Source organism: Rhinopithecus roxellana, chromosome 11 (assembly GCF_007565055.1).
Source record: "Rhinopithecus roxellana isolate Shanxi Qingling chromosome 11, ASM756505v1, whole genome shotgun sequence".
NCBI lineage: Eukaryota > Metazoa > Chordata > Mammalia > Primates > Cercopithecidae > Rhinopithecus > Rhinopithecus roxellana.
The window spans coordinates 14,631,597-14,637,596 of NC_044559.1; positions in this window are offsets into that span (position 1 = coordinate 14,631,597).

Sequence of the window (6,000 nt, forward strand, 5' to 3'; positions counted from 1 at the left end):
ACTAACAGCATTTAATGAGATGTTGCAAGAAAGGGAAGTTGCCTCACCTCATCCTGCCAATGCATTGATCTTGTTTTCTCTTTTGTTCTCCCTTTCTCCATTTCTCACCCTGAGAACCAAGTGTGCAGTTGTGGGTACGTAGGAGGCTCCTATCACAGGTCTTCCATGTAAGACACTGCCCTGGATCAGGTGCTGTCTGATGTCTGTTTGGGCCTTGATTCAGTCCTTCCTAATAATGGCTTAATGAGACCGACTTCTCTGTTATCTCAGTGGAGTGGCAGCATTTTGCAATGGGATAGGATCAAATGAACAAAGAACAAGGAGAGTTGATTGTTCCTCATGAGTTTCTACCACCTAGGGGTGTCTTTTCAAGTAGAAAGACTCTTTGGCCTTCCTATCCTTACCTAGTCTGTCCCTGTGATTTGGCATAGTGAGATAGATATGAGAAATGCTATTTCCCCATGAGATACATTCTTTTATCTCTTTTAAAGAGTTACAGAATTAGTTGATTGGTTATAGTTTTGCATTATGTTGTGCAATATTTATATGCCTAGAGAGTTGGTATTATCAAACTAATGGACTTCAGGAAAATTTGGCCCCAAAGAATAGAGGCCACATAGGATGGAGGTCTTTGAAATGACATAAAGTATCTGGCTTCCTTCTCCAGCCTTGTTCCAACTGACTAGGCACAGGTGCAGACCCACTGCCTCTCCTGTGCTCAGCCCCAAGACAGGCACCTGCAAGAGCTGTGAGGCCAGCACAGATCCCATCCCATTCATGACAGTGCATTTTAACCTGTAAAGGACTATGCATTCCAGCTTTTACTATCCCCTTTAGTGCACCCCATCCTGCAGCGTGACCAGGTGGGCAGCCCATGACATAGAGAAAGAAGCTCACCAGCTTACTCTGTAACCAGTTCCTTTATGGAGCACAGCCTTTCTAGGTAGTGTTCTGGAAAATTAGATCCAGCTCTCTGCCTTCGTGCCCTTTTTGAGAAGTCACGGCATGCATTTAACCTTTGTTGAAGAAGTCAACACAAATCACTGTGTGTGCAAAGCCTCTCCCTGTTTTTTTTCCCTTTTAAAATACTCCCCCCAATTTTCTCCATCCCTTACTGACATTTTTATTGCTAGGCTTTGGTTTGGAAAATTATGGGTAGGGAAAGTTCAAGGGCAGGATGTTCAGAACGGCACTGCACATCTGTGAAGGGAACACAACAGGAGAGCCAGCAGCTGTTGAAAGAATGGAATGTCAGATGGTGGAGGAGCCGAGCCCACTGAGGGATGGTGGAAGACAAGACGCCTTCAGGGCAAAGAGGCTGTAAATAACTCCAATGGGAAGTCCTTGTCCCCCTTCAGAATTTAGCCTTTAATAGCAACACTTGGTGCTCTGATATGAGAGTAACTCTAACTCAGTCTTCCTAGCTCATCTAACCTTCCACATTGCCATTTGTTCATGAATCGAGTGAAAGCCTGGTAGAGAAGACAGGTAGAGAGTATGCCAAGGAACAGAGTCAACTTCTATATATGTCCTTGTCTCCATATGGGCAGATTTGGGGGACAGGATCTGTTCTTTGGTTGTCAAACAGATTGGTTTTATTTACATCAAAGTTGAGAGCGTTAGCGCCCCTCCTCCTTCTCCCTTCCACATTGGTGAGGAAATCTTGTCTTCCTTGCTTATTTCTCATTGCACAAGTAGTACCTAGGCATCGTAGGCAATGGTATCTAGAAGCATTAAGGGAACTGCTTATCTTTAACATTTCACTGGGCAAATCAGGGACTATGCTAGGAAAGGGCGGGAGGACTGAGCTGAACCTTTCAGGTCTGCCACAAAAGACAACTGTAGAATATAGTATTAGAGTGAAAGAAGCATTGGATCCCAACTGGTGCCACCATTCCCTGTGCCTCAGCATCCTTTCCTGAGGAATGAGGGTGAGGGACCTCCTCAAGGTCATCCGACCAGCCAGGGGCAGAGCTGGAGTTGGAAGACGGAGTTCTTCTCTGTCCTTTTCTACTTGATCTCCTGGGTTATTTCTACTAAATACAAAAATGAACAAAGACATGATAACCTACTCATTGAATAGCAAAGCATATATTGTCTTTTTATGCAAATTCTGGACTTTCAGGCCCTTGTTATGGGGGAAATTTTAGGGCCATGGGAAAGAACAAAGATAATCCCAGGTGGAAAAGATCAAATCCAACCAGGTGGCTGCATGGGATTAGTTTATTTCATCCTCATTGGTAAGAGGCCTTGAATTCCTTGATTTTATGACCCTCCTACTAATCTCTCTCTCTCCCTCCCCACTGTCTCCCTTTTTTTCTGTACTATTTCAGCATGGAGGTGGGGATGGGTAAAAGTTAAGAGTTCAGCTCCACTGTGGAAGGGTAACACAGGGCTGAACACATTGAAGAGCTGAACACATTGTTTTGGCCTGTTTGGAATTTGTTATGCATAACTTTTGAGGACATTTTGTCTAATTGCTCATTTGTTTCCCCTGTGGAAACACTATCTGATATCTATGTCTATACATCCCTATCTACTTTGCCTTCCAAAATTAGAATGAATTATTTCTTCCCTTCTCACCATTCTCCAGAACTTAAAAAGAATGCTTTGGACAATCTGGCACTTTCTTAGCCCTCCCTTATTCTTTTTAAAAGAAAATTGTTTCAGGGCAAATGAAGAAATGCATTCCCTTTCAGACCCACTAGTTACTTCTGTCCTCTACAACAAGCCTGAGTGTATACCACAAGAGGGCTGCATCTCCTCCCTGTCACATGGCACCGGGCTTCTCCCTATAGTCACAGGTTGACATGCATTCAGAGACTGCTGAGAGATCAGGATAGGAGCCAGCTGGAGCGAAATGTTATAGCTCAGAACAGTTTAATCCAAACACAAGGGCAGTGCTTGTGCCTACACAACTGTGGCAGGGGTGTGGTGTGGTGTGTGGAGTGGTGGCAGCTTTTACATCTTTATCATGGGGTTCATGGGCTGGAGGAGATGTGACCTCTTCCTTGTCTTTTACCCCTTGTCTTTGACCTGACAGCCTGACACATGTAGTTTTGGGTAGACCCTGGTTGGTGATGAGTCATTTGTGGCTTAAAAATAGAACTCTCAAAGCAACAATGCCCTTGGGACTTTTTGATGCATATGTCTTTGTTCGTAGAATTTGGGAGAAGAGAGAGAGAGAAAGAGAGAGAGAGAGAGAGAGAGAGTGTGTGTGTGTGTGTGTGTGTGTGTGTGTGTGTGTGTGTGTGTGTAGGAAACAATCATGTCCTGCCTAAAAATTAAGTGGAGAAGCAGAGCATGGGGGAATTGGCCACCAGGCTCATCACAGTAGCAGAGATGAGACTGAAAGCTGTCTGTGTACCTGTGGCCTTAAAGGTACCAATCAGATAATAGCTCTCCACTGAGTACAAACTGTGTATAAGGCATTTTGCTAGGTACTGGGGAATTTTGAGTACTTATGTATAATGCTATATCTTTTAAATTATACATATTTTTAAAAGGGGCAGGAAGTCCAGCCATATATACAGGAAAAATAAGATAGCAAAACAGGAACGAGTAAGGCATCACTAAGCAATATATCAATGACTAATACCAGCATTGCACACAGTAAGTGCTGAAGGTTGAGGAGTTGCAAAGATAGCTGGATGCTATAACATGTTTTGGCACTAGGGGAGATTTTGAGTTGAATAGACAGAAAACTCAGTCTGCCCCCAACTCTAGGAGTCCACAGGAGGAGACTCTCATTATGGCCTGTACTCGGGCTTTGTGATTTTCGATGTATGCTAAGTCAAGCAAAACCTTGCCTTAAAATCAGCCACTGAGATTAGGGATTGAGAATGCTTCAAGGATGGCATAAAATAATCAGAGAAGCAGACTCTATCCAGTGGCAGTAATACCGGTTGTCCAATGGTAGATGATTAAAACTTTCAGAAATTTTTATTTGGAAATTTCCAGAAGTGTCTGAATGGCATCCACTCCATCTTTTTGAAACTGAAGTCAGTGTGCAATGTGCTTTACAGGGGCCTTGTTACGAACTTGCCACATACAGAGCATCACAGGGGTATGATGGGGAGGAGAGTCGGCAGTAAAATGAGCTTGTGCTACTCGCAAACAGGCCACAGCGTGAACATGGATGTTGGTCTGAAGACCAGCATTTGCCTCCAGCTCCATGCTGTGATTTCCATGGGCTCTAGGCACGTTGGCCTTATTGAGCCAATTCTTCCATAAGAATATTCAATATTATATTTTGCAGCTGCATTGGTGTAAGAATGAATATAACCCAGGCTGGATTTATTATTATTATTATTATTTTTATTTTTAGAGACACGGTCTCACTCTGTCACCTAGACTGAAATGTACTGACATGATCATAGCTCACTGTAACCTTGACCTCTTTGGCTCAAGTGATCCTTCAGTCTCAGCCTCCTGAGTAGTTGGGATTACAGGAATGCACCACCATGGATGGCTAATTTGTTTCTTCCTTTTTTTTTTTTTTTTGAGACAGGGTCTCACTCTTGCCCAGACTGGAGTGCAGTGGCGTAATCATGGCTCACAACAACCTCTGCCTCCAGGGCTCAAGTAATCTTCTTGCTTCAGCTTTCAGAGTAGCTGGGACTACAGGTGGGCACCATCATGCCCAGCTAATTAAAAAAAAAATTATTGGGCCGGGCGTGGTGGCTCAAGCCTGTAATCCCAGCACTTTGGGAGGCCAAGACGGGCGGATCACGAGGTCAGGAGATCGAGACCATCCTGGCTAACACGGCGAAAACCCGTCTCTACTAAAAAATACAAGAAACTAGCCGGGCGAGGTGGCGGGCGCCTGTAGTCCCAGCTACTCGGAGGCTGAGGCAGGAGAATGGCATAAACCCGGGAGGCGGAGCTTGCAGTGAGCTGAGATCCGGCCACTGCACTCCAGTCTGGGCGACAGAGCAAGACTCCGCCTCAAAAAAAAAAAAAAATTATTGTAGAGATGGGGTCTCACTGTGTTGCCCAGACTGATTTCAAGCTCCTGTGCTCAAGTAATCCTCCCACCTCAGCCTCCCAAAGTGTTGGGATTGCAGGCATAAGCCACTGTGCCCAGCCTGGGTTCATTATTATTATTCATCATTTATTATTATTATATTTATTTTCTTCTGATTTTAAAGAAGTTAAAATTTAGACTTATTTGTGTCCCATAAGTACAGTGGCCACAGGCACTGTGCCCGCACTCCCTGCTGGAGAAATTGACTTTATTTCTCCCTTTCTGACAGCTCAATCCTTCTGGAAATTTTCACAGATAAGAAAACGTACTCAGAGACAGACGCCTTATACTACACCCCTTCAATGTGGTCTAATTGTTTCAAATGAGAAAATAAAAATAAGCATTTTATTTTAAGCCCTGTCTGGTAACTTGGCTTTGGGAAATATGAACTTCAGCAACCCAGCATTCAAAACAATGCATACAACAAAAATTTTAAGACAACTTAATAATCTTGCTTTTCTCCCGAGTTTTGGAAAAACATGTGCCTTTTTCATTCTTTTATCTGACAATGAGTTTTACTGGTTTAAGAGATCTGTTCGCTGAGAGCGCAACAGTACAAAACAACATTTTCTTCATCAGAAGTTTGTAAATTCAGCTGGACAGGGAAGGGCAGACGTTGGAAATGAGTGAGGCGGATCTGGTGAGGACTGCGATGAGAGCTGAAGCCTCACCTAAAGTGGCTTCCCAGGTCCAGCTGATTGTTCTATGAAGAAATGCACGCTCTTGTGGCCAGATCTTCCTGTGTTTCAAAGAGGAGAGAGAATACTGGATTTTATGTTGAATCTCCAATTTTAAAATATTGGCCTCAAATTCAAAACTCTTCAAGTACTTGCAGGCCAAGCAAAACACCTCTGCAGGCCAGATTTGGGCCTCCTGTTTTCAGCCTCTATTCTAAACTGTCTGTCTTTCTGGTCTTGAATTGGCTGTGCTCCCTGAGTGCCAGGAAACATTCTTAACCCTTGCTCCTCCATCTC